The sequence below is a fragment of the Globicephala melas genome, chromosome 19, assembly GCF_963455315.2.
Source record: "Globicephala melas chromosome 19, mGloMel1.2, whole genome shotgun sequence".
Classification (NCBI taxonomy): Eukaryota; Metazoa; Chordata; class Mammalia; order Artiodactyla; family Delphinidae; genus Globicephala; species Globicephala melas.
Window position 1 is genome coordinate 56,079,209 of NC_083332.1, and position 17,820 is coordinate 56,097,028.

Consider the following 17,820-nt stretch of genomic DNA (forward strand, 5'->3'; position numbering starts at 1 on the left):
ACTGACTGTGCCAGGGGACAGAGGGACAGGATGGAGGGGAGCATCTCCACGACAGGCTGGGAAATCCCTCCCAAGGATACCAGGTTACCGGGTATTCCTGTCCCAACCTCAGCAACACAAGTGCCTCCCAGCCGAGCTGGAAGAGCTCGGCGACAGGGGCCCCCAGAATCAGCTTGCACCCGTTTTCAGAGGTGGGAGTGGCGGCTGACAGAAGCTCTCAGACTTTGCTGGCAGGAGTAGAAGTTGGTTCTACCGCTTTGGGAAGCATATCTACTAAAGCTAAACATCTGACCCCGTGACCATGCAGCTCTGCTCCTGGGTGGACGCCTGAGAGAGCTGAGCTCATGTGTCCACCGAAGACACAAACAAGAATGTTTATAGCAGTGTTATTCATAATAGCCCAAAGTGGAAACAGCCCAAATGTCCACTAACAGGAGAATGAATAAACTAACTGTGGAACAGACATACAGCGGACGACGCAAATGCCTCCGTCAACAGGAGGAAGAATAAATACATGGTGACATGTCCACATGAGAGGATTCTGCAGAAAAAGAGAAAAGATACAACGGGTGCACACAATGGCGTGAACGAATTGGACAGACGTTGTGCTGTGAAAGGAGCCAGACACAAATGAGGGTTTGCTGTGTGATTCCATTTGTATAAAGTTCATGAAGAAGCACAAGTTATCTGTGGTTATAGAGGTCACAGTAGTGGTTATCTCTGCAAGAGATAAGAGGGGTTGTTATTTTTTATTTTTGTTGCGGTACACGGCCTCTCACCGTTGTGGCCTCTCCCGTTGCGGAGCAACAGGCTCCGGACGCGCAGGCTCAGCGGCCATGGCTCACGGGCCCAGCCGCCCCGCGGCATGTGGGATCCTCCCGGACCGGGGCACGAACCCGCGTCCCCTGCATCGGCAGGCGGACTCTCAACCGCTGTGCCACCAGGGAAGCCCAGGGGTTGTTATTGATGAGGAAGGTAGGAGGGAATCTTCTGGGGTGCGATTCGTGTAATTTACTGTGTTCATTACATGTCAACTTTTTTTTTTTTTTTTGGCCACACAGCATGTGGGATCTTAGTTCCCCTGAGTAGGGATCAAACCCACGCCCGCTGCATTGGATGCGTGGAGTCTTAACCACTGGACCACCAGAGGAAGCCCCACATCAACTTTATAAGAGTGGCAGCAGGTGGACACAATCCAAATGCCCATCCGTAGATGAACAGATAAATAAACATGGTATATGTAGACAATGGACTCCTGTCCATCCGTGAAAAGGAACGAAGCACTGATACATGCTCCAACATGGATGAATCTTCAGAACCTTATGCTAAGTTAAATAAGCCAGACACAAAAGACCACATACTGTAGGATTCCATTTATATGAAATAATAGAATAGGCAAATCTGTATAGGGAGAAAGCAGACTGGTGTTTACCAGTGGCTGGGGAGTGACTGCTTCATGGCTATGGGGTTTTATTTGGGGTTGAGTGTATGGTCAGGCCACTCAAGGTGGCTGTTCTGTTGCTCTCTTCCAACCCCTGCCCGACCAGGGGCTGCTTCCCCTACACCCTACTCACCTGACTGACCTTCCTGTGTGTACTTGCCCCGGGGGCCCCAGCTGGTGATTGTTCTCATCAGAGGACCGGTGAGGGGCCTGGCCTCGCCTCCTGTCCCTCTGCTGGTTTCCCTGGTAACTAATGAGCCCACCTGAGGTCATTTCCCCTATAACTGGTAACCTCCCCTGGCCCTCAGGAGCGAAGCCTGCCACCGTGTCCTACCCACCAGGAGCCACATACGGTGGGGTGTTGCTCGGTGGGACGTTGCTCCAGGACCTTGCTTCAGACGTGGAAGCTCCCCCATCCATTAAACCTTTGATGTCTCTGTTGCTGACTCTGGGCTCTTTCTTCCATCTTAAAGCTGGGCAAGTGCAGGCCTTATAGGCCTGCGGGGTGCAGCCCGACACTGATGAAAAATGTTTGGAGCGAGATAGAGGTGGTGATTGTGCAAAATTGTGAATGTTTGAAATGCCACTTTAAAGTGGTTTGTTTAATTTGAATTTTGCATCCGTTTTTTCTTAAGTGGCATCAAAACAGAATTTTTTAAATGACAAGGTGGCTGCTGCTTCTCTCTGCTGTGTCTGGGCTGGGGAGCATAAGGGGTGCCAATGCCACCATGACATCTCCTATCACAGCCATACTTGTCCGTCCTTGCGAAGCCTCTTGGTGAATGGTTGTGTCGCCTCCTCAAAACACTCTACTGCCACCTGCTGGAAATTTGTCGTAGTAAATATTCAAGTTTATGTAATAAACATACAAACTTCTAAATGCGGCACCCTTGTACAGTGCCCAACCTGCACAGCTGTACATGGCAGGATAGGTGACTTAGCTTTATTTTTCAGTGTACTCTATCCAGACTTGGATGCGGCCTTGAAAACCTTAAGGCTGACTTTTCCCTCCTGTTCCTCGGTAATGCTGAATAAGGCAAGCCTGGGCTAGCCTCTCCCAGATTTGTCAGGGAGATGAAATCCACCTGCTCCCTGATCAGTGTATTGAAACCTGCCTTTCAGAGTCACCTCTAGAAATGAAACCTTCCCCAGAGCACTTGTGGTCATCAAAGAAGCAGGAGGCCGAGGACGGGCTGGAAGGTCTCCACCAAGCTCCTGGTGACAGAGGTCCTGGCTGTTTTTCCTCTGACGTAAAGGTAGGGACGAGGATCTGAACACCCCTAAAACACCGGGCGGCGCCTTCTCTCTGATTTGCCAGGGAGGGGAAGGGGCTGTCAGATCCAGTGGGAAGGGAGGTTCAAGTAATGGGGTTCTGGAATCTTAGCAGCTTGCTGGGCACAACTTACCCCTCACAGTGTTGCCGAAAACTCTGCCTCTGTGCAGCCGGTGCCGAATCGAATCTCAGAGACAGTTTTGGATGAAGTAGAAAAGAAGAGCTTTATTGCTTTGCCAGGCAAAGGGGGATACAGTGAGCTCGTGCCCTGAAAAACTGAAAAAATCCTCCCAACCTGGGAGGATTTGGTGAGGAGTTTTAGAGCAGTGGTTCAAGGGCAGAGTTGCTGATAAGGATCAAGGTGTGCGCAGGGCCTGCGCTCCTTTAATCTGGTCTCAGAAAAGCTCCCGATGAGCTTTTCTGGTTCCTTTGATCTGGCCTCAGATGGTCTCTTGATGAGCTTCTCGAGGTTATCAAACTGTGATCTTCTCCGGAATGAAGAATGCTAGCATCTTCCATTTGTTAGGGGTTTTCGTTCTGTAAAGAGCTCAAAGATGTTGTTATGTGTATCCCTTGACCTACAAACAAGAAACAGGGGACACAGAAAGGCTTCTGTGTCCAGGAGCCCCACAGGGTCCTGCTTGGTCTCAACAGCAGCTCCTGTCTGGGGCTTCCCCAACCCACTGGCTACAGGGGTTTTGCTGGGGTGGGAGGTGGGGTTTTTTGTGGGTAGCAGCGATGCATCTTAAGCCCCTCACAGGCCTGGAGTTCCGGCGGTGTCCACCATGGCCATGGGGTTGGGGGCTGTGTCCCCTGGTGGACGGCTGTTCAAGACTAGTGGTGTCCTAGAGAAATAGAACACAAGCCACACATGTAAAGTGTTCTCGTAGACACATTTTTAAAAGTTAAAGGAAACACAGGCCACATTCATTTTAATAATATATATCTCTTACCCTAACATGCCCAAACATTTCAACCTGCCAGCAATATAAAAATTATTGGAAACAAATTATTGAGATATTTTACATTCTTTTTTTTTTTTTTTTAATACAAAGTCTTTGAAATCCAGTGTGTAATTTGCCCTTCCGGGGCATCTCAGTCAGGACCAATCATGTTCAAGTGCCCAGTAGCAGCCATATGTGGCCAGTGGCTCTTGTGTGGACAGCATGGTTCCAGCATTTCCATAAACCAGGAGCAGGGGCAGTGGCAGCTCAGTGGGAAGCGGGGAGAGCAGCAAGGGGACAGGACTGGAGCCAGCACTTACCCATAAATGGTTTTTACTGAGATGGTGTGACTTGAGAGGCTGTTACAGGTTCACATGCCCAATGTACAGTGAGGGCAAACAAACCCAAACGGGGGAGTCTGGAGCAGAGAAAAGTTTAGCGCAGGGCCAAGCAAGGAGAACGGGTGGCTCGTGGTCAAAACCCCTGAAATCCTGGGACTTCCCTGGTACTCGGGTGGTTAAGACTCCATGCTCCCAATGCAGGGGACATGGGTTCGATCCCTGGTCGGGGAACTAGATCTCTCATGCTGCAAATAAGAGCCCACATGCCGCAACTAAAGATCTCACGTGCCGCAACTAAGACCTGGCGCAGGCAAATAAATGAGTAAATATTAAAGAAAAAAAAAACGAAAACGAAATCCCGTATGGTCTGGGGGGAGAAGTTTTTTTTTCTAAATTTATTTATTTATTTATTTTGGGCTGTGTTTGGTCTTCGTTGCTGTGCGTGGGCTTCCTCTAGCTGTGAAGAGTAGCTCCATGGTATGTGGGATCTTCTTGGACCAGGGCTCGAATCCAAGTCCCCTGCATTGGCAGGGGGATTCCTAACCACTGCGCCACCAGGGAAGTCCATGGGGGGGGGGACGTTTTTAATAGGCAAAATTTGGTGTGAGGGCTGCAGCATGTGGGACTTTTGTCTGATTGGTTGTTGGTGAGGTAACAGGGCGGTGCTTCAGGAATGTTGCGCTCAGCCTGAAGTTACCATCCTCCACCTGGATGGGGCCTAAGTTCCTGCAGAAGAACTCAAAGATACTGTTATGTATATTCCTTGAGGAGGACCCTGCCACAAGGCTGCACTATCGTTTCTGTCTTTTTTTTTTTTTGCGGTATGCAGGCCTCTCACTGTTGTGGCCTCTCCCATTGCGGAGCACAGGCTCCGGACGCGCAGGCTCAGCGGCCATGGCTCACGGGCCCAGCCGCTCCGCGGCATGTGGGATCTTCCCGGACCGGGGCACGAACCCACGTTCCCTGCATCGGCAGGCGGACTCTCAACCACTGCGCCACCAGGGAAGCCCCTGCACTATTGTTTCTTGACTGCTCCTCCCTTGTTTCTGTGTTCCTTCCCTTCCCTGATTAGCAACTGTTTGGATCTGCCCTTTGGAACTCAGAGAAGGTCAAAGAAGCTGAATAAAGCCCACTTCCTACAAACAAGAAACAGGGGACACAGGTAGGGCTTGTACCTGGGAGAGCCCCACAGGGTGCTGCTCAGTTTCACGGCCACCGCAGAGCTGAAACCGTGCATCTCAGATTGGGACTGTTTTTTAAAATATTTATTTATGTATTTGTTTGGCTGCGTCGGGTCTTAGTGGCGGCCTGTGGGATCTTTAATTGCAGCATGTGAACTCTTAGTTGCAGCATGTGGGATCTAGTTCCCTGACCAGGGATCGAACCCGGGCCCCCTGCGTTGGGGATGTTGGGTCTTGCCTGGACCACCAGGGAAGTCCCCTCAGATTGGGACTTGAACCCACGTTTGTTTACCTGAGATCACACACCTGGTCTCAGGACTTAATGAAGCTCAGGTTCTTGATGTCTCCTTGCAGAAAGAATTCAGTGAGAGACAAAGTGATAGATAAGAAGTGCATTTATTTAGAGAGAAACACACTCCACGGACAGAGTGTGGGCCATCTCAGAAGGCGAGAGTGGTCCCAGGGTATGGGATTGTCAGTTTTTATAGGGGTGGGTCATTTCATAGGCTAATGGGTGGAGGGAGTCTTCCAGCTATTTTGGGGGAAAGGGTGGAGATTTCCAGGAATTGGGCTGTCACCCACTTGTGGACCTTTGTGGTCAGCCTTGGAACTGTCATGGCATCTGTGGGTGTGTCATTTAGCTGATGTGTCACAATGAGCCATAACGAGGCTCCAGGTCCACTGGAAGTGGGCCGCCATCTTGGACCTAAACTGATTAGAACCAAATATGTCATGTCCTCGGGCTATGTTATTCTTTTAAAGGTTGCGCCCTGCCTCCTTCCCTCTGTTTCAGAGCCCCCCATGAGGGACCCCACGCAGGAAAGGCTGGACGCCCTGCAGGGGGCCTCCTGCAGAACTGATGTCCAGAGCTGCCAGGTTTGAGGGTCTGGCCTCAAGTCACCCTGCAAAGCAAGCATCTGTCTATTTTGATTTTTTTTTAAAGAAACATATTCATTTACAAGAGAAAGACTTATAGATCATAACCATGCATTTCTGTGGCATAAATGAACGAATGAATGAAAAACTCCGATGTGAAGACAGGAAAGGAGCTCTGCCGATGGACCAAGGGGCAGTGGGCATCTGACCTACATCCGCTGTCAGGGGTTGGACAGTGAGACTAGAGTCTTGATGTTGAGACAAGCAAGTGTGTCTCTGGGGCAGCCAGGCCATAGTCTCCTGTAGAGTCTGTCCCTTCTTAGATGTGGATCCCATGACAGACCCAGGACCATCCTCCACTGCCCATCATCCCACCAGGAGAGCACCTTTCCTTTGCTTCCCATAGCCTTTCATTCATTCAATCACCCATTCATTCATTCACTGAGCAAAAATGTATACACTGAACCTTGAAAGCACTGATAACTGAAAGAAGCCAAGGTCCACATGCTTTGACGTTCCAGTTGTCTGAGCGAGTGTCCAGCGCAGGGAACTCTCTGGAGGCAGAAAGTCAACTAATGGTTGCCTAGGGCCGAGGGGTCAGGGGACCAGGAGGTGACAGCTAAAGGGCAGAGGTTTCTTTTTGGTGATGAACATGTTCTAAAACTGACTCTGGTGATGTCTGCACGGCTCTGTAAATATGCTAAAAAAACATGGAATTGTACATGTTACTTGGGTGGATTGTATGTGAAATATATCTCAGTAAGCCTGTTTTTTTTTTTTTTCTTTTTTAATGTATTGAGTACCTACTGTGTGCCAGGCACACTGGGGACTCAGGACTGAATACAGTAAACCCTGTCCTCCACCACATACAGCCTGAGGGAGGAGGCGACCATTAGACTAATCCCACAGATATTTTCCATCAAGGCGGTGTATCTATTGAGCTAAAAGGAAGTACAGGCTGGAGGGAGCGCCGCCCAGGGCAGCACAGAGCTGACCTGGAGAAGGAGCCGGGAATGACCCGCCCCGAGGGGAGATGGAGGAGGGAACAGCCTTCCAGGCAGAGGGAAGCAAGGGTGGAGGCCCTGAGGCAGTGCCTGGCACTTGGGGGGGGGCAGACTGCCAGGACGGAGAGGAGGAGTGTGCAGCGGGACAGACAGGCAAGACCCTTAGGTCTCAGTCCTCAGGCACGGTTAGCATTTGGGGGCTGAGGCCAGCACCTCACCTCCCACATTGTATTAAGATGTGCTTTCTCCGGGGCTTCCTGTTAATGAAACAGGAAGTAAGGTCTCTTGAGCTAGCAGCCAGCTGAGAGTGCTTTGAGGACAAAGGGGCATCAGGAAGGTGGCTAGCAGGTGAGACCTGGCTGGCCCGGTTCACAGCTGTCTGCTTCTGGTGGCCAGGACGAGAGCCAGCGGAGGGCAGGGTGGCAGCTCCAACGCCCCTGAGGTCCCAGCCGCTGCTGAGTGAGGCTACGGCTGCACCAGGCCCTGGTGGGGGGCGGGAGGCAGCGTTCAGGGACTCCAGGTCCATGACGTCAGTGTTGCCATGGAGACCCCCCCTCCCCCGGCTTCCAGCAGCACGTGTTGCAGCTGCTGGAGACCCCCGGGCAGGGAAGGCTCTGCAGGAAGAACAGCCCTGAACCCTGCGGGCCTGTGCCCCAGAGCACGGTCCGGGAGAAGGCAGGGTACCAGCACCGGGAGGGGGGCCCTCCAGCTCTCCATCCTGCCCGCAAGCCTGTCACCCAGACACGCTCCTGTCTTGCAGTCTGGGAGATGTCTTGGTGTAAAACAGCTCAGGCTGTGGCCCTTCCCCACAGTGGCGGCCAAGGGAGGCGGGCTTGTAGGCTCCCTCTACTGACCCCTCCCACCCCCGCACTCCTAGCTCCATTGTTTCGTTTTTAATGTCCCTTCATTCAACGATTTCCGGAGACCTCCTCGTGCCAGGCGCTCTGCCGAGCTGAGCACCTGTGATCCTCAGGGCGGCCCAGCAAGGGAAGCTGGCCCACTGCTCACGTATGGAGCACACATGTAACATGGTGTGTTCTTTGTCGCTAAACCTTGTTCTCTGAAATCTTTCTTTGCAGTTTCTTAAAGACACTTTCAGTAGCAAAATGCCCAGGCTAGTTGAGAACGTTAGCCTCCCATCCAATTTCACCTTCATTTCATGCCTTTTCCCTTTTCTGAGTCCCTGTCTCCTCCTGTGCGGGGCGAAGGTGGAGAAGGGACCGCTGGTGTCCTTGCCCTTGTCTGGTCATTGCTGCTTCTCCTGGCTGGCCATCAGAGAAGTGGCCAGGGGTGTTGACTTAAAAAAAAAAGAAAAAGTACAACCTAAAAGGTGAGGATTATGTTTCATTCGAGGACATTTCTGAGGACTGACTATAGCCCAGGAAGGCAGCCTCTCAGCTGGCTCTGAGGGACTGTTCCAAAGAGGTAGGGGAAGAACCTCGATATATAGGAGTTTTTGCTGGGAAAAAACAAATGCTGTAGAAAGACTTACAAAAGATTGCTGCTAACCACAAAAACCAGACATCTCAAGTTAATGATCTTAGTGTCTTTCTGTGTATGGGACGGTGCAAGAGTCTGGGCTCGTTGAAATGATTCCTTTGATAGTCATCTTAACTATCTAGGGCCAGTGTCCTGTATTTTTCCATCCTGAATTCCCTTCAGGGCGCACCTTCGGGGTGGGATGGCTGTAGTGGCTGATGGCTTGATGGCGGGCAGCATTGCTTGTTTTCTGAAATGGCAGGCATCATGCTTTTGTCTACAGGGGTGTTCAGAGGCAGCCCAAACGTGTGCTTTTTGGGGAACCGTATGGGTGGGGGCAGAGGTGAGGGTCCCCATGGCGTGTTCCCCTGCAGCTCGCTCCCCTTGTGGTCCATCTCCCACCTCCCACTGCTTCCTGGGGGTCGGGGGAGAGGGCTCCTCACCCTGGGGCCAACGCTTTCGGGTGGGATGATACTAGGAAAGTGTCTCAGGCCCTGCTTCCTTCCTGGTGTCCATGTGATTCCCAGAACTCACGCCTCCCTGCAATGCTCACCTCTTGCCAGTTCTCTTGCCCCTACATCAGGCAGGTGCCACGTGAAGATCAGCGGCACCTGCCTTACCTGGGGATGGGTGCAGGACAGGGCTGAGCCTGGGACCTGGGAAGGGAAGTTTCTCCTTTTCTCTCCCTTCTCATCCCACCCCCATCTTTTGTTGGTGCTGGGATGATAAATGGGGAGAGCAGAACCTTTGCAGGCACATTTAATAAGCCTTGGGGTCTGGGCTTCTCTTTCCTGGCTTTTTCTAGAATGTGGGGAACTTACACCTAGATGCTGATTTCAGGGCTGCTGGAGAAGTCCCGCTCGGTATCCTTACTTTAAACATCTGTTCATTTATCCATCCATGCATTCATCATGTCATCACCCATCCATCCATCCGTCCATCTACCCGTTCATCATCTTCCACCCATCCATCCATCCATCCATCCATCATCCTCCATCCACCCATTATCCTCCAACCATCCATTCGTTCATCCACCCATTCATCATCTTCCAGCCAGCCAGCCATCTATCCATCATCCTCCATCCAGCCATCCGTCCATCTTGTAAACCTACTATGTGCTGGTCACTCTGGCAGGTGAGGGATCTAGCAGTGCATAAACAAGGCCACAACCCCTCTTGTGGAGCCAATGTTCTGAGGGAAGTCTGACAGTAAGCAAACGCAGTAAGGAAAGGATGTAGTGTCTTAGAAGGATAAATGTAATGGAAAAAAATGAATCCAAAAGGGGGATGGAGAGAGTAAAGGAAGGAGGGCCAGGGAAGGCCTTGCTGAGAAGGTGACCATTTGAGCAGACACCTGAAGGAGGGAGGGAGAAGCTGTCAGTTGGGGAAGAGCTTTCCAAGAGGAGGGAACAGCCTGTGCAGAGGCCCAGAGGTGGGAGCAGCCGGGCATGGAATGTTAGAGGAACAGGAGGAGATGACACAGCAGGAGCAGAGTGAGCAAAGCGGAGAGGAGAGGGTGGTCACCTGCGGCCCTGCCCCGCTGGGAGGACGTTGGTTTTACTGTCACTCTGCAACCCTCCTCACAGCTCCCAGGGCACAGTGTAGTGCTTGCTGCCACTGGGCCTTTGCTGAGGCTCTTCCCGGGCACCCAGTCATCTCACCTCCAAAAATACCCTTGTTATTCCCATTTTACAGATGAGAAAACTGAGGTCCTAGCATGTAACCCTGAGGGATGAGAAGAAGAGTAGGCTAGAAAAGGCATGTGTGGGGTAGGAAGGGCCCGGGCCTCCATTCTGTTCTCAGGGAAGAGAATGGGGCTGCACAGGAGGAAATCGGCCTTTCTGTGGCTGCATCACTCCAGGAAAGCCCGGATCTTCTCATCACAAAACTCCCAGGGGCAGGCGGCTCTGCCATCCCCCTAGTCTTCCTTTTCCAGGCTAAAGCTTCTCAGCAGGAGGAAATGAGGCTGGATGGGCTCAGGTGGGGAAGTTCCTCCCCACAAGGTGGTCAACAGTCTCTGTGAGCCAGAGTATGTCCTTGGGCTGCCCAGGCTTGTCCTGCAGGACCAGGTACCAACCCAGTATGATCCGAGGGTCACGTCTCTCGGCAAGTCCCCTGGCCTGTCTCAGGCAGTAACATAGAGGAGACGTTTAGAAAATGTTCGTTCATTTATTTGACAAATATTTACATGGGTCTCCTATGTGCTAGGCCCTGTGTTCTAGGATGGTGTGTGGATGGAGGGGTAGATGGATGGGTGGATGTGTGAGTGAATAAATGAATGAATAGGTAAGGAGATCAATGGATAGATGGATGGATAAATGAAAGGATAGGTGAGGTGGGTGGGTAGATAAATGGGTAGGTGTGTACAGGGATGCATGGATGGTTCAATGACTCCTGAATGGATGTATTAATTATCTATGGCTGTGTAACAAATCACCCCAAAATTTAGTGGCTTAAAACAAGCATTATCTCACCACTTCTGTGGGACAGGAATTCTGGAGTGACTTAGCTGGGTAGTGCTGACTCAGTCCTGACTTCTCATTGCAACCAAGGTATCAGCTGAGGCTGGAGGACCCACTTCTACGATGGCTCCCTCTCATGGCTGTTGGTGGGAGGCCTTTGTTTCTCCATCACCATCGCGTCTCCCTTTTCTTTCTTCTCTGTTTGTTAGAAGCAAGTCACTAAGTCCGATGATGCTCAGAGAGAGGGGGATTAGGCTCCACCTCTTGAAGGAAGGGCATCAAAGAATTTGTGGACAGGTTTTAAAACCATCACAACAGATAAGTGAATGGCACACCCACTATTCTTCCCGTATGTTGGAATCTTAGAATAATCTTAGAACAGGGACCCTCCTTCGTAACTGCACAGTTAAATTCATCTGGGATACTTAGAAAATATCAGTGCCCAGGGCTCAACCCCCAGACCGTCTTATTTAGTTAGTCTGGTGAGACCCGTGGACATTTGTGTTTGTTTTGTGGAGTAATCTTAAACTTTAATCATGAAACCCAGCATGTATATTCCCATTACATGTTTTTTTGTAATTGTGGTGAAATATACATAACATATTACCATTTTAAACCTTTTTTTTGCGGTACGCGGGCCTCTCACCGTTGTGGCCCTTCCCGTTGCGGAGCACAGGCTCCAGACGTGCAGGCTCAGCGGCCATAGCTCGCGGGCCCAGCCACTCCACGGCACGTGGGATCTTCCAGGACCAGGGCACGAACCCGTGTCCCCTGCATCGGCAGGTGGACTCTCAACCACTACGCCACCAGGGAAGCCCCATTTTAACCATTTTTGAGGGTGCAATTCAGTGGCATTAAGTGCATTCACATTATGGTACAACCATCGCCTCCAGAACTGTCTCATCTTCCCAGGCTGAAAGTCTGTACCCGTGAAACACTAACTCACCATCCCTCCCTCTCCCCAGTCCCTGGTTACATCTATTCTACTTTCTGTCTCTGTGAATTTGACTGCTTCTAGGAGCCTCATTTAAGTGAAATCATACAATATTTGTCCTTTTGTGTCTGGCTAGTAATTCATTTAGCACAGCGTGTTTCAGGTTCACCCATGTAGCATGTGTCAGAATTTCATTCCTCTTCGGCGGAATAATATTCCACTGTCTGTATGATATATGCCACATTTTGCTTATCCCTTCATCCATCCATGGGCATTTGGGTTGTTTTTAAAGCTCCCAGGTGATTGTGATGTGAAATCAGGCATGAAAATTGAGCCCTTGGTTCTCAATCCTGTCTGCACATGGGAGCTGTTTAAAAAAAAAACAAAAAAACAAAAAACAAAAAAACCCCACCAATGCCTGGTGCCCATGCAGACTCGCTTAGTCAGAATCTCTGAGGGTGGGACCCGGGACTCAGGATGAATACCCAGTTCCTTCCAGTAGCGGAAGGCACAGGCACATGGAATCATTTCCCAGTCTCTGCTGCCCCCTGGTGACACAACTGACAGCATCCCTGGTAGTGACGCCTGGGAGCCTCCCTCTCCAGGACTGGCTTGCTTGCCCATTGGGAACCCAGAGCGCCAGCATGGGGTCTGGGGACCCTGCATAGCTCTACCAGTCCCCCTTCCCCTACTGTACTTCCTGGCTGGCCTTGCATGGCTCCCTGTCTAGAAGAACACATGAGGTTATTAGAGAGGAGAGGGCACAGACAGGCGGAAGACTCCGCTTGGTGTGATCTTGAACAAGCCATTTAACCTGTGCCTCGGTTTCCCTGGCTTTCACGTGAGGATAACCACTGCTCCCTCTGACAAGTCCCTGAGATCGCAGGTGGGTATGTGTGTCAGCTTCGGGAACGACCCAGGGCAGGTGTGTCAGCCTCGAGCACTGCTGACATTTGGGCTGCGTCGTTCTCTGTGCTGGAGCCGTCCTAGGCGTGGTGGGGTGTTCAGCAGCAGCCTGGCCTCCAGCTGCTAGCTGCCAATAGAATCCCCCAATTTGATCATCAAAAATGTCTCCAGATGTGGACAGATGTCCCCTGAGTATAAGGTTGCCAGATAAAATACAGGTTTCCCAGTTAAATTTGCATCACAGGTGAGCAACTCACAACTTTTTAGTAGAATTATGTCCCAAAGGTTGCATTTTTATTCGTTAAATCTGGAAACCCCAAGGGGACAAAATCAGTGGTTGAGAACCCCTGCCCTAGCGAGTTTTTGATACCTGTTTAGGAGGCTAAGACACCAGATGGGGAAGTTGCATTGGGGGGTGGGGCTTGGGGGGGCGTGGCACCGCCCTGGGTGCCGGCTAGGGGTGGGCCCAGCAGTGGTCAGCCAGGGACTAGGGGCCATCGTCCGGAAGGAGGCTGGGTTCATGGCTGGGCCTTCTCGGTGATGTGCTGGGGGCCAGGCTGGGGAGGAGGCCACCTTGCTTTCCCAGCACCTAGGGCTGCTGGGGACAGAGCAATTTGTGGCCGACCACAAGTCAGAGCAGTGCACCCCCAGCTTTTCCCCAGGGGGAGCCCAGGCCCTCAGTGATGGAGATTCAGGCCCAACTTACTCATTTGCAAGAGGAAGAAACAGGCCCAGAGAGGGGCAGTGACCGGCCCCAACTCACACAGCCAGCTTGTGGCAGTGCAAAGCTGGGGTCTGGGTCTTCAGGCCAGGACTTTTACCCCTGGGGCAGAGTCTGGGAGTGTCCTCAATTTCTGGTAAGTTCTTTGGGAGCTCCCAGCATTTTCCAGATACAGCGAGAGGCACTCGAGACAGGCTTCGTGACGAGACTGAGCCACCTGCTGTCCTCAGCTGCTCCTCATTCTACTCCAGGGGAGCCCTGGGACTCCTTCCGGGGCTGCCCCTCTGACAACCGTCTCTTGTTTTTATCTGATGGGGAGAAGCGACATGAGAAAGTGGTGACACACTTGGACTTGGAGCCAGACTGTCTGGGGCTGGATACTGGCTCTGTCCCTCACTGATTGTGACCTGAGGCACCCACGGCCTCAGTTTCTTCATCTGTAATATGGGAGTGATGAAAATGGTACCCACTTTGTAGGGTTGTTATAAGGATTCAATGACTTAAGTATGAGTGTTTAGGACAGTGTGTGGCAGGTCGGAAGGTTTACCATTTATCTTACTTTCCTCCCTTCTTCTGGTGACAACACCCATTCTCCCTCCCTCGGGGAGCTGGATCAGTGGGGCTGTCGATCGCAGCCCCCAACCCTGCCCTCCCCTAAAGGGCATGTGAGTCAGGCAAGGCCAATCACTGTACCCTATTTCCCCGGCCAGTCACTGGGTTAGTGAGTGAGACCAACCTGATAAAGGTCTAGTTGAGTCCCTGGATCCAGCCTAACCTGAAGCCAGTGTCCTCCCTGGGATTCCCAACATGTGAGACCATGACTCTCTCATTTTGCTTAAGCAAGTTTGAATAGAGTTCTGATCCATATACCTTCTTTGCTCCATAGAGCGTGAGGGATTTCCCCAAGGCAGTCCCCTTCTCCCATGGACCAGGGCCCTCAGCCTTGGTTTTGATCCAGCCCCACCCTGGGTCACTCCCATTCACTCAGAGAGGCAGGTCCTCCGTGTTTGAGGTGTGATCAGGGCTCACTACAAGAGGAAACTGACTTGTATTAAGTACCTACCATGTGCCAGGTGCTGTGCTGGGGCTGTAGTTGCATTTACAGGCAAGGCAACTATGGCTCAGAGAGGTAAAGTGACTTGCCCAAAGCCACACAGCCAGGAAGTAGAATCACTTCCATTTGAACCCAGGCAGTCTGGCTCCAAAGCAGGGGGACTTCTCACAGCACCAAGAGGCTTATTATTGGTAGGGGCATTTTTTTCGATTAAAAAATGTTTTTTAATCATAAAATACATATAAAATGTGCCATCTAAGAGAGGGAATTTTCAAAGGCAGAATAGCCCTTCTCAGCTAAGAGATGACCTAGAGAACCCGCTACTCCAAGTGGGCTGTTTTCCCCTGGAAAACGGAGGCCTGGGCTCATTCGTTCACTCAACACATCTTATGGGGCCCTACTACCTGCCCGGCAGGGTCCAAGGCAGGGCCTAGTGTTCAAGGTGAGGCCGTGAGGGGCCCCAGGTGAAGAGCTTAAGGTGAAGCTCCCTCTCAGAGTAGACCCTGCACCTGCATGGCCCCCAGAGGGGGCACCACCCGAAGTCCTGCAACAGGAACCTAGCGTGGCCCCTCTTGGTCACTCTAGTCCCAGCCCAGGTTCAAGATCAAGGACAGTTTAGATAACCTGACAGAGACCCAGTCCAGCCACGAAAGGAGCTTCCGACACACCGTCCCTGAGGAATGATTCTGTCAAGGGGTTTCTGGGGGGCACTTAGTACAACGCAGCATAATCACTGTTCTCGGGGGTCTGGTGGGGAGAGTGAGGGCAGGCAGACACCAGCACATGTGCACACCGGTTACCACATGTCACAGCGTTCTGAAGGGCAGAGAGGTTACCACCCTCAGGGCCCCCTTTCGAGGGAGATGATGTTCAAATTGCGGCTCACAAGCTGGCCAGCCCCGCCTCAGAGGCCTCGGGCCCAGCACCTCGTCCCCCTCCAAGCTTCTCCATTTGCATCATCACCTGCTTCCCTTGTTCCTCCAGCCCTGGGATGGTGGCTGCCCTGGGTCCCTATTAGCCCGCGATACCTAGTGTCCCTGTGTTGTCTTTTGGGTTCACAATACCTGGTCAACAGCTACGTTACACGGTCTCTGTTAAAGAGCCAGGGTGCTTTCCGTCCTCGATGACACTGGAGGAACGGGCATCAGCTGGGCAAGGAGCAGAAGGCGGTGCAGTGCCCGCAGAGGCACCTGCATGGCCAAAAGCCGTGAGGCTGGAGGGAGCGAGGCACATTCCAGAAGCTGGGGGAGGGGGCGGGCTGGAGGGAGTGAATGGGGTGGCAGGTAGAAGAAGGTGAGGCTGGATGGCTCGGCTCTCGTGGGCCATGGAGCGGAGTCTGGATGAGATCCTGAGGGAGCTGGGGCGCCATGGAACGTAAAGTGACGGAGTGATGTGATCTGATTTATCTTCCAGAGGATTGCCTTGACTACAGTGAGCCTCACTCATGGGAGGGGGCAAGGGTGGGTGTGTGGGTTCACTCCAGGGTTCCCTCACGTCACTCTGACAGTGAGGTACAGCCTGCTTATGGGAAACCCAGGCTTGCTTTCCTGTAGTTTCCATCTTGGGTCCTCGCTCCTAAATGCGGACATCCCTGAGGATTTGATGGCAGCTCCGATGTCCCCAGGTCTTATCTGCTTTGGGCAGAACGTTGCAAGTCCCTTCAGTGGTTCTTCCCATGAGGCGTAACAAGAAAGAGAACAGTTTGCTCCCCAGGCTTCCTCTGGGCCCGCGCCTGTGCCCTTCTTCAAATAATATTTTTAAGTGCATAAAATAAAGTCCAAGGAGTCTTAAGGACACCAGTTATATTGAATAGAGTTATCAAGATATAAAATCCAAATCTGAAGTATAATAATACCTGTGCTTGTACGTAACATATTTAATAACCAGCTCTAGTAAGCAGTCTCGTGATACGAGAATTTGCAGGGAGCGATGAGCGTCAGTGATACCTGAGACGTCTGCAACAACTACAATGTGATGTGAAAATATCTGTAACTTCTGAGGGTGAGAAAGTCACAGGTCCTGCTGATACTCCTGTATCCTGTTGCCATGTTCATCATGGAAAGAAACGCTAAATTTCAGTTAAAGGTTAGTGCAAATGAAGGTGTCATTTTTTCCCCCATCTGTATTAGCTCGGGCTGCCGTAATAAAATACCATAGACCGGGTGGCTTAAACAACAGATATTTATTTCTCACAGTGCTGGAGGCTGGAAGCCCAAGGTCAAGGTGCTGGCCGATTCCGTTCCTGGCGAGAACCCACTTCCTGGCCCTCAGACAGCTGCCTTCTCGCTATGTCCTCATACAGCCACTACTCCCATGGTGGGGTCCCACCCTCATGACCTCATCTAACCCTGGTCATCTCCAAAAGGCCCCACCTTTAAATACCGTCATGTGGAGGGTTAGGGCTCAACCATGGCTCTGGGGGTGGGGGACACAAACTTTCATCGGTAACAGCATCCAAATTCATGGACCCGTTTAACCACAGTCATCAGGCTAAATGAACCCCTGCTCTAGGGCAGAGGGCCATGTTTCTTTATAAGCTATACTTTGATGAGCTCTTTAGGGTGGAAGGTGAACCCTTAAAGGCATGCTCAACCAGCAAAGACCACCTTCTAAACTCTCTGCTGGGGGAGGGGTGGCCTGTTGACAGGAGGACCCTTTGCTTCACTGAGCACCTGAACTCACTTGGCGCTGGAGTTAGGATTGCCTGGGTTCAGCTCTCACTGTCGCCACTTACTGGCCTCAGTTTACTCATCAATTCAATGGGGATGATAGTCCCTCTTGTGTAGTGTTGACAGGATGATGAGTGGGCTAATCTGTGTGAAGTGTAGCCCAGCGTGCATCCTAGTGGACGTGCATGGTCTAACCCAACATCCACCCTCCTTTCTTTGCTGACCGTCTCCCACGTGCCTTGAGGGAACCAATTCGCAGGCACTCTGGGTCCATGGTTTGATGGCTCTGACTGTCCCTGACCCCACAGCTCTAGGGGTGATCATCTGATCCCACCTAAGCTAGTCCCTGTATTCCGTCTCCATTCACACAGGGGCTCAGGAATAGGCACCTCGTCCACGTTGAGCTGATGAGAACTTGGGCTCAGGGCTTTCAGTGGACTTGGTGGGTCGGGAGCTCTTCTTCCTTGTGGATAGGAAGTTGGGACAAGGGAAACTTGGAGCTGCCGAGGCTACCGTGGGAGAGAGCCTGCCTGAGG